A 14,375-nucleotide genomic window follows, 5' to 3' on the forward strand; every position below is an offset into this window, starting at 1 on the left:
GACCAAACAGCCCCATTAGGGCAGGGCTCTGAAGAAAACCACCAGTGTGTCACTCCAAGCAAGGCACCTGGAGCTGGATAAAGCACAAAGGAACCCACAGGACATCAACAGGCATGAGTGGACGTGGGTGGAGCACAGGCAAGCGCGATACCAGGTGTGCATGCATTAGCAAACACGAGGGATTTCACAGATAGGATTCAGTGCAGAGTGGCAAAAGATTGGATGCACAACTTTATCAAACTCATCTAGAGGCCTCTGCTCTACCTTGACACCATGAAACACCTCTGTCCCCAGCACGAAGCAAAATGATCATTGTAACCATGGTTAATATTTATTGAGCAAGGTCAAAACATACTGAGCCCTTTGAATACACTATTTTATTTAATACCATAACAACCGTGCAAAGTTGGTATCATTGTTCCTTTTTCAGGGATAAGGAACACCGTGCTCAGAGGGGTTAAAGCAGCTAAATGATCCAAAAGCTAAATGACCCAAAGATACTTAGGAAGTAAGAGAGATTAAATATAAATCCAGATGAAGTCTGTCCTACTCTAAAGCCCTTAGTCTTCCCAGTCACCCACCTCTTGAGCTGGGAGAACTGAAGGATATGCCATTCTCTAGAACATTCTGAAAACAAAACTCAACAAGTAATCTTCCCTGTGACACAGTGCATGGGAAAATCTCAGAGGGTGAGAGTGCGGAGAGAGAGAGAGAGAAACAGACAGTGAGCTGATACAACCATCTCATGCAAGAGGGTGCCAGTACTTAACGGGCAACTAGAATGAGATGATTCTCTGTGGTTTGGGTTTTTCAATTCTATTTTTAAAGAACGTAAGCTTAATGTTTAAATAATTCAGTGATCAGCTTTCAAATTTGTACCAGATTCTGAGGGAGAAAGGCCAGTGTGTATGGGCAGTGATTCTCAAACTTTAATGTGCATCCAAATTCCCAGGGAGTGCATCTCAATGCTCATTCCCAGACTCAGCTCTTAGAGATTCTGCTCCCGAATGTCTAGTTGAAGGCAAGACATCTGGATTTCTTCTGGAAGGTCTGAGGCAGGTCATCCATAAGTTGCATTTCGAGAAACACGGTTTTAGAGAAACGGGCAAGAATGACTAAAAGAATCCATGTCTACCCGAGAATAGTTGCCTTACCTGGAATTATGATAATTTTACAGCTTTCTCCCTCTCTCTTTGTATACATAGAGAGAGAGGTAGAACTATCCAGGCTGACCAGCCAGGATGGTAAGAGATTTCACTTACAGATGAGTTAGCCATACGTGACTTCTCAGTATCAATCTGATTCTGATCTAGAGTTGGAAATTAAAAGTTGTTAATTTCTGATATCAAGTGCAATGAACTAGATCCAGATTTTTTTTTGAGTATAAATATGTGCACCAATTCAGTGTGATTTTTTTTTTTTTTTGAAATTCCAAGATGAGTAGGAGGAAGAACAATTTGGTGTGCTGGCCAAGTTCTATTCTGGGGTAATTAAAATCTGCCTATTTAAAATTCTTTTTGTAAATTTCAGTAGCTATAGGCTTCTTCTTTACTTCCTGTTCTAAAGGGCCATAGAACAGTGCCAGCATTAGCTGACTGTCCTATGACTGCCAGGTGACACTCAGTGTAGCAAATGTGGGGCAGCCACATGTAAATCCAAATGTGAATTAGACAAGCCATTAATATCAGTATATTATACGAAAACATATTCAAGTAACAAGTCCATGTTTGGCTTTGATTCCAGAGCCTCAAAAAGTATATTTCTAAATGTTGTTATACATGTGCCACATAACAATATTTTGGTCAACAACAGATCACATGTACAATAGTGGTTCCCTAAGATTATAATAGAGCTGAGAATTTCCTATTGCCTTATGACACCATAGCTGTTGTAGTGTGATTACTTTATAGTTTTTACAGATTTAGTGTACTCTCAGTGTACACTGTTAAAAACACCTACATTAGTGTACAGTAATATCCTAGGCTTCACATTTACTTGTCACTCACTCACTCACTCACTCACTCACTCACCCAGAGCAACTTCCAGTCCTGCAAGCTCCATTCATAAGCCCCCTAGGTAGGTGTACCATTTCGTATCATTTATAGTGTTTTTACTGTACCTTTTCTATGTTTAGATGTGTTTAAATACACAAATACTTATCATTGTGTTACAATTGCCTACAATATTCAGTACAGTAACATGCTATGCAGGTTTATAGCTTAGGAGCAATAGGTTATATTGCTATATATCCTACGTGGGCAGTAGGCTGTACCATGTAGGTTTGTGTAAGTGCACTCTATGATGCTCACATAACAATAAAGTTGCCTAATGACACATTTCTTAGAATGTATCCTCATCATTAAGTGACACATGACTGTATTTTTGGATCTTGTAAGGATAGCTTGATATAGCCAAAGAAATTCATGGTAAATTAATACACATGATTGATTGGATTGCATCTCGTTATCTAGATAAGTAGCAACTTGTCATAGAAAGGGCAATTTCGTGCTGTTTGTTGTTGTTCTTGAATCATTCCAATGTGGCCTTAGAGTGTTTATTCAGAATAGAAGTTATGCCTCTTTTATTTCTAAGGATTTTAAAACATTTCCCATACTTTAATGATTGACTTTAATAATGCTCTTAATAAGACAAACAACAAAAAAGAAAATAAGAAGGTAAGGAGGAAGGGGACTCAGTGGATGAAAGTGGTGGACAAATGAATGGAGAGAAAAAGAGAGAAAGAGAGAGGGAGATAACATGCAAACTACCACATGGTCCATAAATGAAGACAAAAAGAAAAACATGCCACCAGATGGCAAGTGGGGCAACAGCCGCTCAAAGCCGTTAGAAGCAGCAGCACTCACTATAATTTCTGATATTGCTTTTCTGTCTAAATATGGTGATAAAACCTCTTTTGACTGGCTTTAGCTTTTGTGATGCAGCAAGGAAACCCATTTGGCAGGAGGAGGACCCATGGCAGAAACAGAAGGCAAGATCCCACAGGGACTCAACGGGTCTGTGGAAACACAGACATCAAACAAAGGCCATAGATTCAGATTGCTGATTTCAAAATGCTGGAGAGGACTATCTTGGATTCTAGAATGGAAATTTACAAAAGCTTCAAGACAGAAACCAGTCTTTGCTTCCACTAGTTCAAGTTACTCTACCTTTTAGCAACAGGCTTATTTCAAGCAACAGTAACTCTCAGATGTGGCTCTCAAGAAACAGCCTATGGCTCTTCTGAACTCTTATATAAACTTAAGCTTTTCAGACATCAGATCAAACCTATTTTCTCTTAGCAACTGTGATGTTTAAAAATCTAAGTACACTTAATATCAAAATAGAGTACACTTAGCTGGATATAGATAAGCATAAGAGCAAAAGGGAAGTGAGTTTAGAAATCAAAGGGCACCAAATAAAAATAACATTAAAAATACTAAAGGCTAGAAACACATCTTAAACATCTCATTCATATGTGTAGTTTTGCACTTTAGAGAGATTATTAATATTTTTATAAGAATAATACTACTCAATTCTAGCAAATCAGAAGTGTTTAAAATATAGAAAGGTTGAATAGAGGACTTCTGGTTGAGAAATATTCAGCTTTTTTATTTGAAAATGCTCAGTAATGCCTTGGTTGATTGAAGTTGCTAATCAAGGTAAAAGATGTACGATTCAAGCAATTATAGAGCAAATGTAGTTTCTTATTTTCAAGACACACAGTTCATGCCTAAACAGGATTTTAATAAACCTTTTGAAATACTTTACACCTTAGATGTTTTCAATTACTTACTATTTCTTCTTTTTTCCTTCTTTTTTTCTTTTCTTTTTTTCCTTCATCTCTATTACATGACTAGCTAGCTGTAACTATAACAATATGTTCCAGATTTTCTCTTACTTCTTGCATATGCTAGGTAACCAATAAGTGTTTGGCACAAGAATAAATAAGTGGTGGATGAGTGGATAGTAGATGGATGGATAGATGAGTAAACAGATGAATACATAAGCAAATGAATCAGTGCTGTCTTAGGTCAGGTGTTATGAGGTATAGATGAGAGATGGAGATTGGTGTGTGAGGAATTATTGAAGACTGCTCTCACTTACAAAGGAGTGAGGGAAGTAAGATGGGTTGAGCAAGGAGCTAAACAGTGATGCAGTCTTAACAGAGGTCTCGGTAGTTTCCAGAGGGAGCTCTGGAGCTGGGATGGGACCACCCTTTAGAGTTGTTCCATGTTGAGGCAAATGACCTGGGCTTTAAATCACACATCAATGAAGAGGGGAGGTGGCATAATTTTGGACAAGTGAGGTCTTTCTGTGGAGGACAAATCCCAGAGAAAGTTTCAGCTGACGGGGCATTGGTGACCAACACTTCAGAGTTTGAGAAGTGAGTGCTTTGGTCCTGAATGGGAATCAGGGTGGTGACTACAGCACCCACTAGAGTACATTTATATGATTTTCTTTAAACAATCAGGAGTTACCAGGGACTAATGAGTACCCTAGGGTTAGCTGCATCCCCGGTTTTCCAGGAGTAGCTAAGTCATAGATGAACTAAATGCATATAATTTCAAAGATGGTATTGAGTTCATGTCCTTTGCAGGGACATAGATGAAGCTGGAAACCATCATTCTCAGCAAACTAACACAAGAACAGAAAGCCAAACACTGCATGTTCTCACTCATAAGTGGGAGTTGAACAATGAGAACACATGGACACAGGCAGGGGAACATCACACACCAGGGCCTGTCGCGGGGTTGGGGGTAGGGGAGGGATAGCATTAGAAGAAATACCTAATGTAGATGACGGATTGGTGGGTGCAGCAAACCACCATGGCACGTGTATACCTAGGTTAAAAACCTGCACATTATGCACATGTATCCCAGAACTTAAAGTATAATAAAAAAAAAATGTTAAAGATGGTCTTAAAAGCTACCAGTCTATGTCATGAAACAAGGCTCATAGTCCAACATGTGCACCTGAGACCCAACGAATACAAAACAAATCACATTACCACTCTCCACTGGACTTTGATAAGAGCTTGGCAATTTAAGGTTATATTTTTGCCAAAGGTCTGTATGCAGCAGTTTTGTGCTGATGACTGCGGGCAGATACACACACTGTAGACAAACTATAAAAAGGTAAGATAGAAGTTCACAGATGGACACCGAAGAATCGCACCAAGCCTCTCACCTGGATGATGGACAAGAAATGCCCACAGGTGAAATCAGGATTTTTCTTAAGAAACACTCGTAGGTCTACTCTTCCTTCTTGAGTGACTAATCAATTAAACACTCAAATTCTGAACATGGTCAGATGATTTTAGTCTGAAAAGGAAAATGCATCTTGTAAACCCATATAATGGTGGAGGTAATAATGAAAGCACAAATTAGAGTCACATTATTAGCTTTCTTCCCTACATCATTGCTTGCTATTGATGATTTGAAGATATGGCTCATCAGTGTTTCCAGATTCTAAAGATTATGTGCCATCGATAAAGCAAGCACTCTTACTATGAATTATTTAAACCATTATATGTGTTCCTAATAATAATAAAAAATGTAATTTCAATCTTTAAACAGCACTTTATAAATCATTGTAGTTGTAAGTAATCAAACAGTAAAAATCCACCAATGGCCTTGAGTCTTGTCACAACTCTCTACAACACTGAGGTTCCAATGGACACTCAGAAAATACTGCAGGCTGAAAGGGAGAGTCTGCATCTTAGCTGCCAGAGGCTCCTTTGATTTGAACCCAAGCTTTAGTTCACTCCAGGCTACATGAAGCAGTGCCTCTCCAAGATAGAAAATAGATATTTTACAACTTGTATTGCTGAAGAAGGTCAAAGCTACCCTGTACATCCCAAAGTAATCAATGCAATTAAAGGGAGAATGGGGTGGGAGGAGAAGGAGGAACAGAAAGTTAAATTTCACAGATCTGTGTGTGCGTTAGATCTTGTATCAATCACTTTATTATAACTACACTATTCCTAGAGACACCTCTATTGATGAGAATTTGTCCTAATACAAAACCCTTCTTAACACCTGAAAAAAAATCCATCATTCACTATCTGTGAGCAGATGAATTCAGCCCAGAGATGAGTCTGCATGAATTATACCGAAAGTTCCCGTTAGGAATCTTTTTCACAGGGAGTAATGTCTCATCGTATATAACTTTGTGGGAAAATGAAAGTACACAAAGTTACTTGGTATGCAAAGCAGGTCCCAACCTACTGTCATAAAGGGGTGATTTGTGAGGTGACACTTCTTCTCCTTGCACTTCAATTTCTCCTAATTACTACAAATTTTACAGGAGCCTAAAATGACTTAAGTCTAGATTTTCAGTCCAACACTATTATGGTCTAGTCATCAACCAGTTACCACAATTATTATATGTGGGAAAATATTATCCCTAAATGGTTTCCATGTTCCTGTGTTATCAAAGTAATAAATCCAATGGCTAACTCCTTCCCTTTTCAGATGATATTTGCTTGGTGTAATATTCAAATGTAGAAATAAGGTCATTGCAGGAATAAAATCATAATTAGGAAATGTTTTCATTAAAATTAATTTCATACCAGAATTTTATGTAAAAATCTAAAATGCAATGATTTACTTTTATAGTCACTAAAAATAATGAAAATTAATAAACTAAACTTAATAAATGACAACAATTTTACTTAAAACTTTAGACTATCAGAAATTATCTCTGCTTTGTAAAATTGCTTATTTTATAATATTTAATATTCAAAAAAGGTGGATAATTCACATTTGACTACTATAAAATTCTTCTAAAAATACTTTTAGAATCTAATATCACCTCAAATAAGTTATTGAAGATAAATGTTACTGATAATTCTAAAATAAATGACTGCAAAAGACTAAATTGGTATAAATGTCTTTTGTCCTTAAGATAGTTTATCTATCCATGTAATTTTTTTCTGTTTTAAAATGCAAAAATAATTAAAGCTTGGTAAAATTCCCTAGTTTCCAAAATTGATTCTTCAAAAAATGTTGTAAAGGTTTAACATTACTGGCAATAGAGAGGGCAACTGATGGAGTTATTTTTTATTAGTTCCCTTATGAAACAAGTCAAATATAAATGTTATGGGTTCATGAATTCAATATATCCCTGAGTCTGTTGACTTTAAAATGTCTTTTCCTAACAGATGGTAATCACTTATTACTTGTGTCTAACAGACAAACAAAATAAACAGTTGTCCACTTATTTGCTTCATTTAGAAGTTACCAACAGTGGAATTAAATTTCGAAAGAATGATCATGAGCTTCTCATTTCAAGGACGGTGCTGCAATAGTTCTTCACGGAAAGTTCAGTTTAGTGTAGTGGTCACAAGGGTGGATTAAGCAGCCCATCTTCATAGATTTAACCTCATCTTAGTCACTTATCTTTAAAATGTTATTTAAACTCTCTTGGCCTCAGTTTTCTCATCTGTAACATGGGATAATAACGGAAACTGTTGTGTAAAGTTGCGAAGATTAAGTGAGTGAATACACATCATGCCCTCAGAACAGCCCTTTGTAATCAAGAGCTACTTTACATGCTATTTTAAATCCAAAAAAAAAAAAGTTCTACTTTAGTGCATCTGACTTTAAAACTTAGAATAGAAACTGCTTTGCATATAAAATCATTGACTTTATTTTAAATGTATACAACATTATTGCCTAATATTTAGTGAGAACCAAGTAAGAAATGACTCAATTCTGAATCTATTCTGAGGTTGTTCTCAGGCCCCGCTAACTATGATCATGCCCAATATGTTATTTACATGTAAGATTCAGTCTTTTACCCCGGTTTTAGTCATTGAGCCTCTGACTTGTTCCTCTAGGTCTGAGTGCCTTCCTTTGGTTTGGTCCATAACACCCTTTTGTCCCCTCAGGCCTCCTGCACAAGAGAGCTTTATTGCTGATCAGTCCTTCTAGTTCATTCTTAACTTTTTCCTGATCCTCTTGCTTTGTTTCTTCTGGCATTAACTCATTGCTTCAATCATTAAATGTTTAGTTAGCATTTATTATCTTAAAGAAACTGGTTTAGACTTGGTAGCATGGAAAAGAAGCAGCAGACACGTGGAGTCATATTTTCTTCTGCACGGTTTTGCCCTCCTAACTAGATACCCACTAGGTACTACCACCAGATATTCCTTCTTGGACTGGCTTCCTGGAATCCCCTTCATTGCTTGTTTCTACAGCATGTCTTAATCCACCTGTCAGACAGACTTGCTACAATTTATTCAAGAAGTCAAAGCCTTCTTTGATCCCCAGAAAATCAGCCACAGACTTCATGGAAAGTCAGTGAACATGAAAGGATAAACGTGGCCTTCTACTTAGCATCTAGGCTACTCAGAATTCCAAGCATTTGGGACCAGGCCATTGGCTGTTTAAACATGTATGTAATCTGCTCACCAGCCTACTGGCAGCAAATCATTCCAAGCCTCTACATGTATCCATTGTTCCTCCTCTGCTCAGCAGAACTGCATATGGAGCACTGCTCCTATGGTGCCTTCACCCATCTGCTTCTTCCTGAATCCCAAGCCCAGCACTGCCACCTGGATTCAAAGGCCATCATCATAATGCAGGACTATGCTTACCCACACATATGTGCCTCATGAAGCTGGTCACCGGTCCCCTGAACCCAATTTGCAGAGACACAGGGTTCAGAAGAAGGGGCCCAGATAAAGAGAAATCCATCCATGTCACTGCAGTCACCCTGAGGAAGGAGGCTTCCCTTTAGGGAGCCCTTATTTCCTGAAATACACACAAATCCAGCAGAGAAATGCTATGCCTCCCTCTGGTAGTCAGCATGTGAGAGAAGACACAGCATGTGGGAAACCAGCTTTTGTTGGAGACATGCCAATGTGCAGGGCATCATAATGGATATGATTCATATCCGATCTCACTTAACTCTTGAGGATGCCTTGGATTAGGTTTATCAAGCCCATTTCATTGATGAGGAAATAGATTCAGAGAAGTAAGCTGTTTAGTAGATCATGTTGAGCCTGTGTAGCACAGCTGGGAGTCTTTCGATGACATAAGGCCACCCTTCCTAGAAGGGTACAGCCACAGAACCTCTGTGGGGCAACCTTCATAAAGAGGAGTCAGTAATCAACTCCAGGTGCTGAATGAAGCCAGAAGGACCTTTGACAGCTGGGAAAAAAAAAAAAAAAAGGCAAAACAAACCTAGGAGCTTCTGGGCAATGAGTCGTTATCAGCTTCCACCTGAGCCTGCCAGTAGTCATGACCCAAATTGGTACTGTCTCTCTGGAAGGAATATAAATCGTAGGATCTGATTATCTCCCAGCCTCCCTGCTGTCTCCCAGTGAGTGTACACTAGCCTTAGAACCATTTTCCTCTTCATCTCACGGGTAGCATTGACTCTTAATTCTGTTCCAAAAGTCGTAACCCTTCAAGTTTATGTGTGTATTTATTAATTGAATAAATATGTTTTGAACCGTGAGAGGAGTTATTGGGCCTTAGACATGAGATCAATGAGACTGGATCATTATCCCTAAAATATTCACATTCCAGTAATGGAGACAAGTAGTTGAAGAGGTGAGCTCAGCATAATTTGCAAAGTGCTATAAGAGGTATTACAAAAGAAGTGTGAGCTGAGGGGTTTTGTGGGAGCAGAGGAGAAAGGGGTTTAGATTCACCAACGTTTCCCTGACAAGGCAACATCCAAGCTATATGTGAAGGATGAATGATACATATGATTATTAATTTATGTCTCTAGATGTGGTTTACAATCCAGGCGATCAGAGATAAATTCCAAGCAAAGTGGGGAATTTTTCTTTACGAATGTTTATAACATACTTCTTATCTTGAACTAAACGGAGCTACTGGTGTTTTTCTTCTGGCGTTCTTCACGAACACTTATTCCATTTTCATCCCAAATCCTTCAGCATACTCACCAAATGCTGTAACTCCGGCTCAGGTAGCATTTGGAATATCAACCTCATGAGCCCACACAAATTTAATCTAGGCCCCAGCTTGGCACACTATTTCTTAACTCTAGCGCATATTTATTTCCATAGAGTCTCCAACAACAACAACAACAACAAAAAACCTAATTAGGATTCTTTTAAGTAGCATTCTCAACGCTAAATACAAATAAAAAGTGTCTTTTATATTGGTTTGAAACTTAAAAACAGACTGGCAAATATTCCCTGGTTAAAATATAAATATTCCAAGTGTCAGGACAGCAAATGCAAAGTTTTAACACTAAAACCTATCTGATTAATACTAAGAGTCTTTGAGAGGTTCTTGGTGTGGCAGCTGTAGGGTATGTACTATCTGCATGTCCTCAAGGTAGAAGCCAGACCTCAGAATGCTCTAAAGACTGAGTGATAACAGTTTCAAATCACCATGAAGCTTTCCTACAAGGCAAGGTAAATCTTTCCATGAAGAAAATATATGCAAATTTAGCTAGTTTCCAAATGGAAAGATGAGCTGCAGAGCTTTATACCTTTCGGAGGTTAAATTTGCCCAGTGGGAAGACCAGTTAAGGAGAATTACAGTAGTTTAGGCTTGACAAAATTAAAAAAAGGAAGGCAATGAATCAATGCTCCTAGATTGAGAGCAGTGCTTTTAGGCTTAATGTTATAGTAAGTTATTTTTCCTCTAGAAGAAAAGAAATATTTTAAATTATATTATTATTGTGATTCATAAATAAGAATAGGGCACTGAGTTATTTTCATCTGACACTGATGCTACCAGTAATTACAGTTTTCCATCGCAGCAGACGGGTGCTACTATAAGAGGTAAGAAATAAGCAGGCATAAATAATATCAACATATCTATGTTTTGACCATTAAGACTATTTTTAAAAGGAGTTAATAAGAAATAAAATAAACCTAGTCAGCAAACATTCTGATGTTCTGTCTAGTTAAAGGCAATATTGATGCTGTTCAATATATATGTTATACAGCACGTAACACAGATAGTCCCCAGCTTACAATGGTTCGACTTACAATTTTTTGACTTTACAGTAGTGCAAAACTGTCGCAGTTCCAACGTAATGTCCAGTATTCAATATTCAACAAACCCACTGTAAATTTAAAATATCCTAAGGTGGCCAGGCGCGGTGGCTCACACCTGTAATCCCAGCACTTTGGGAGGCCGAGACGGGCGGATCACTAGGTCAGGAGATCGAGACCATCCTGGCTAACACGGTGAAATCCTGTCTCTACAAAAAATAAAAAAAATTAGCTGGGTGTGGTGGTGGGCGCCTGTAGTCCCAGCTACTCGGGAGGCTGAGGCAGGAGAATGGAGTGAACTCAGGAGGTGGAGCTTGCAGTGAGCCGAGATCACGCCACTGCACTCCAGCCTGGGCGACAGAGTGAGACTCTGTCTCAAAAAAAAAAAAAAAAAAAAACCTAAGGCAAAAATGCATTTAATACACCTATCCTACTGTAGCCTATCATAGCTATTATAGCTTAGCTGTCATAGCTTAGCCTATGATAGGCTACGGTAGGATAGGCGTATTAAATGCATTTTTGCCTTAGGATATTTTTAATTTACAATGGGTTTATCAGGACATAACCTCACCATAAGTCAAGAAGCATCTGTATTCTCATTTCCAGAATAATGGTACCCTAGGAAGAGCCTAGTCTTGATTTTTGTCATGGTGGTGGTTTTATGGCTTTGATTTAGTTTTTACCTGATGGCATGTATTTGGAGAGGAACAAAGTAAAAAGAACAAAAAACTTGATGGTCTCAACAAAGTCCAAAACAAGTACCTTCAGGGTTTGACCTGACATTGAGGGCAAAGCTTCTAATCAAGCCAAAAATTTCCAGTTGAGGTCAAAGTCAGTTCCGTTTAAAAAATTTTAAGGAATGTTCTTGTTCCATTGTTTAGCATCCCAGTTTTTTAATCATATAGTAAGTAACTAATTTCTACAGATATTGAAGACATTTAAGTAAAACCTAACTGAGCTCTTGTCTTGAAACCTATGCCACAGGATCAAGTGGTTTGGCTTGCAGATTTTGTACAAAATTAGTGTCAGAGGATACTTTGAATATGCTTTAAAACTAGCCTGTTCAAAGTCCAGAAGCTTCCATACCCAAAACATTCACTATGCCTTTGTAGATCATTTTCATCCATTTTTCAAAGAAATAAATGCTATCAGATATCAGAAGGGTGATTCATCCTCAATAATGTAAATGTTATCAATCTTTGACTCCATCCCAGTAACTGGAAGATTAAATATATATGGTTCATCACTTTCTTTAGCACAGTAGAGATAATTTAAGGAAGAAGGATAATGATTGAGGCATGCAATACTTACTCCTGTCAGAGCGGAGAAGGGAATCAGGAGAGTACTCACAGCTTAGAATAGTTTGCTCTCTTGATATCAATCATGGATGTCACTATGGAAAAAAAAAGAACAATCCTGATGTAAATATGTCACCAAAAAGCATTGCCAAACATCCCCAACTTTGCTGCATTCACTGTGGTTGAAAGAAGCCTCTTTAGAAAGGGAATACAAGAAATTCCATTCTAAAAACAAGGTTTGAAACTAAACTATGTATTCCTGGTCTCAAATGTGCTACATCCCCCCTCTATTCAGCCATGAATCCCCAGTGTCTAGGCCAGCACTAATAGACCTAAAACAAATGTTTATGAATAAATGAGTGAACTACTGGTAGGCCAAATGTGTCTAACTATGTGAAAGCAAACAACAATTACACAACTATAAAACAACTAACAAAAGCCTGAGATGTTTGTATTTCCAGTTGCCCTTAGAGTTGCCCATTCTGGCTTTTCCTTTATATGCTAACTGTTCCAGTCCTTAATTTCTCCTTCTGGAAAATGGGGCAAACCTATTGTATCAGAGATGCTCATGACCAAAACAAACAAACAATGACAACAACAACAACAACGCCAAGAAGGTTCTGTTACCTACTAAAAACATACCCAGAAACCTGGATGGCTTTTCAGTCCAGATGTGCCTGGATACCAAAATACTAAATCCTAAAAGAGTTTTTTTTTAAGTTTCTATTTCATTTATATGTATATATTATGTCTTTATATACTATAAAAGTATATATCATATATAGTCAAGTATATATATATCATATAATACATAATATATATTTAGTTAAGTATACATAGTTAAATGTAACTATATATCATATATATTTATATATATATATATAAATTGCTTTCTACATAATCCCTAAATATGAGGTCCCACAAGAGTGTATCCAATGTCTTTGGAGATTAGAATTCCAGCAGTTCCACTCCCTGGATATACTATGCAGTTTCTTCATCTCATGTCTTGCCATTTCCTCCCGGCTTTGTCAAGAAGTGACTCCTGCTCTTAGAACTCACAGATGTCTACCATTTATCCACTTTGGAAAAATCTCTCTCTTCCTCTCTTACTACCCTACAAAGAATACCCCTCTCAATCCTCCTTCTTAGAGATATGTGGCATCATTTCTTCAAAGAGCTTTGGCATCTAGAAAAATAAGAAGAGCCTTAAGTTTCAAGCAGTCTCTGCTTTCTGTTCACTCACTTTAAGCTTTTCCTGAGGTAAGAAACTACAAGGTATTGATACCTGCCCGAAAAGGTAGGAAGGAAAAATGTGGAGAGAAAAAAAGAAATATTTCAACAGCAGTCACAACTTTTCTGCTTTTATTATCTCTAAATAAATTTATTATCTCTAAATAAACCCTAGCCCATGCTCACCAAAATCATTCATTCATTCATTCAACAAGCATTGATTAGGACCTTCCTGTGTACTCAGCACTTGGAAGTGTTCCATGTGCATAACGCCAACATGGTTCCTGTTCTCCAAGAGTTTACTATCCAGTGACAGACAGAAACCAGACGACAGGTAAATGAAGACAGGGTAAAAGCGCTGAGATAGGGAACTCAGAGCCAAAGAGGGGACAGCAAAGCCCAGGCATAGGGCCTGGGGCCAAAGAAGGTTTCCCAAATAAGTGACATCTAAGAAAAGTGTGCAGGAAGAGTGAGGATCAACCAGGAAAATGAAGGTGGGAAGAGAGAGAGAGAGGAAGTGAAGGAAGAAAGATTTCAGGCTTTGAAAAATAGCCTGTGCACACATTCAGAAAGTGAAAAAAAAAAAAAAAAAAAAAAAAGCAGCCAAAGATCTAGAAGACAGTCCAATCAGTCCAATATGTCTGGAGAAGAGAAACCCGAATATGTGACTGATAAACAGGTGTCAAATCCAGAAAGGTCTTCAGCCTGTTAAAGAGTTTAGGCTTCCTACTAAGGGCAATGTGAGCTTTAAGGGGTTTTAAGCAACAGAAAAACGGCACCTTAGCTGTGGTGTAGAGAACGTAGAATCAGGGAGTCTGGTGTAAAATCAGTTGCAGTTGTCCAGGTGAGAGATGATGGAGCAT

At 38.0% G+C, this 14,375-nt stretch overlaps 1 protein-coding gene across 5 annotated transcripts in view; it reads right to left on the reverse strand.

Annotated features, from left to right (window-relative positions):
- Positions 1–14,375, reverse strand: part of RNF152 (ring finger protein 152) — a 945,877-nt gene that overhangs the window by 289,502 nt on the left and 642,000 nt on the right. For 3 of the 5 annotated variants that reach the window (XR_008515974.2, XR_010137599.1, XR_010137602.1), the window contains one exon: positions 11,484–12,377. The gene's annotated coding sequence lies outside the window, so the exon portion shown is untranslated. Of the gene's footprint in view, positions 1–4,882; positions 5,322–11,483; positions 12,378–14,375 lie in introns of those variants that run through there. The other 2 variants (XR_010137600.1, XR_010137601.1) reach the window with 2 other exon arrangements.

Source organism: Pongo abelii, chromosome 17 (genome assembly GCF_028885655.2).
Source record: "Pongo abelii isolate AG06213 chromosome 17, NHGRI_mPonAbe1-v2.0_pri, whole genome shotgun sequence".
Lineage (NCBI taxonomy): Eukaryota > Metazoa > Chordata > Mammalia > Primates > Hominidae > Pongo > Pongo abelii.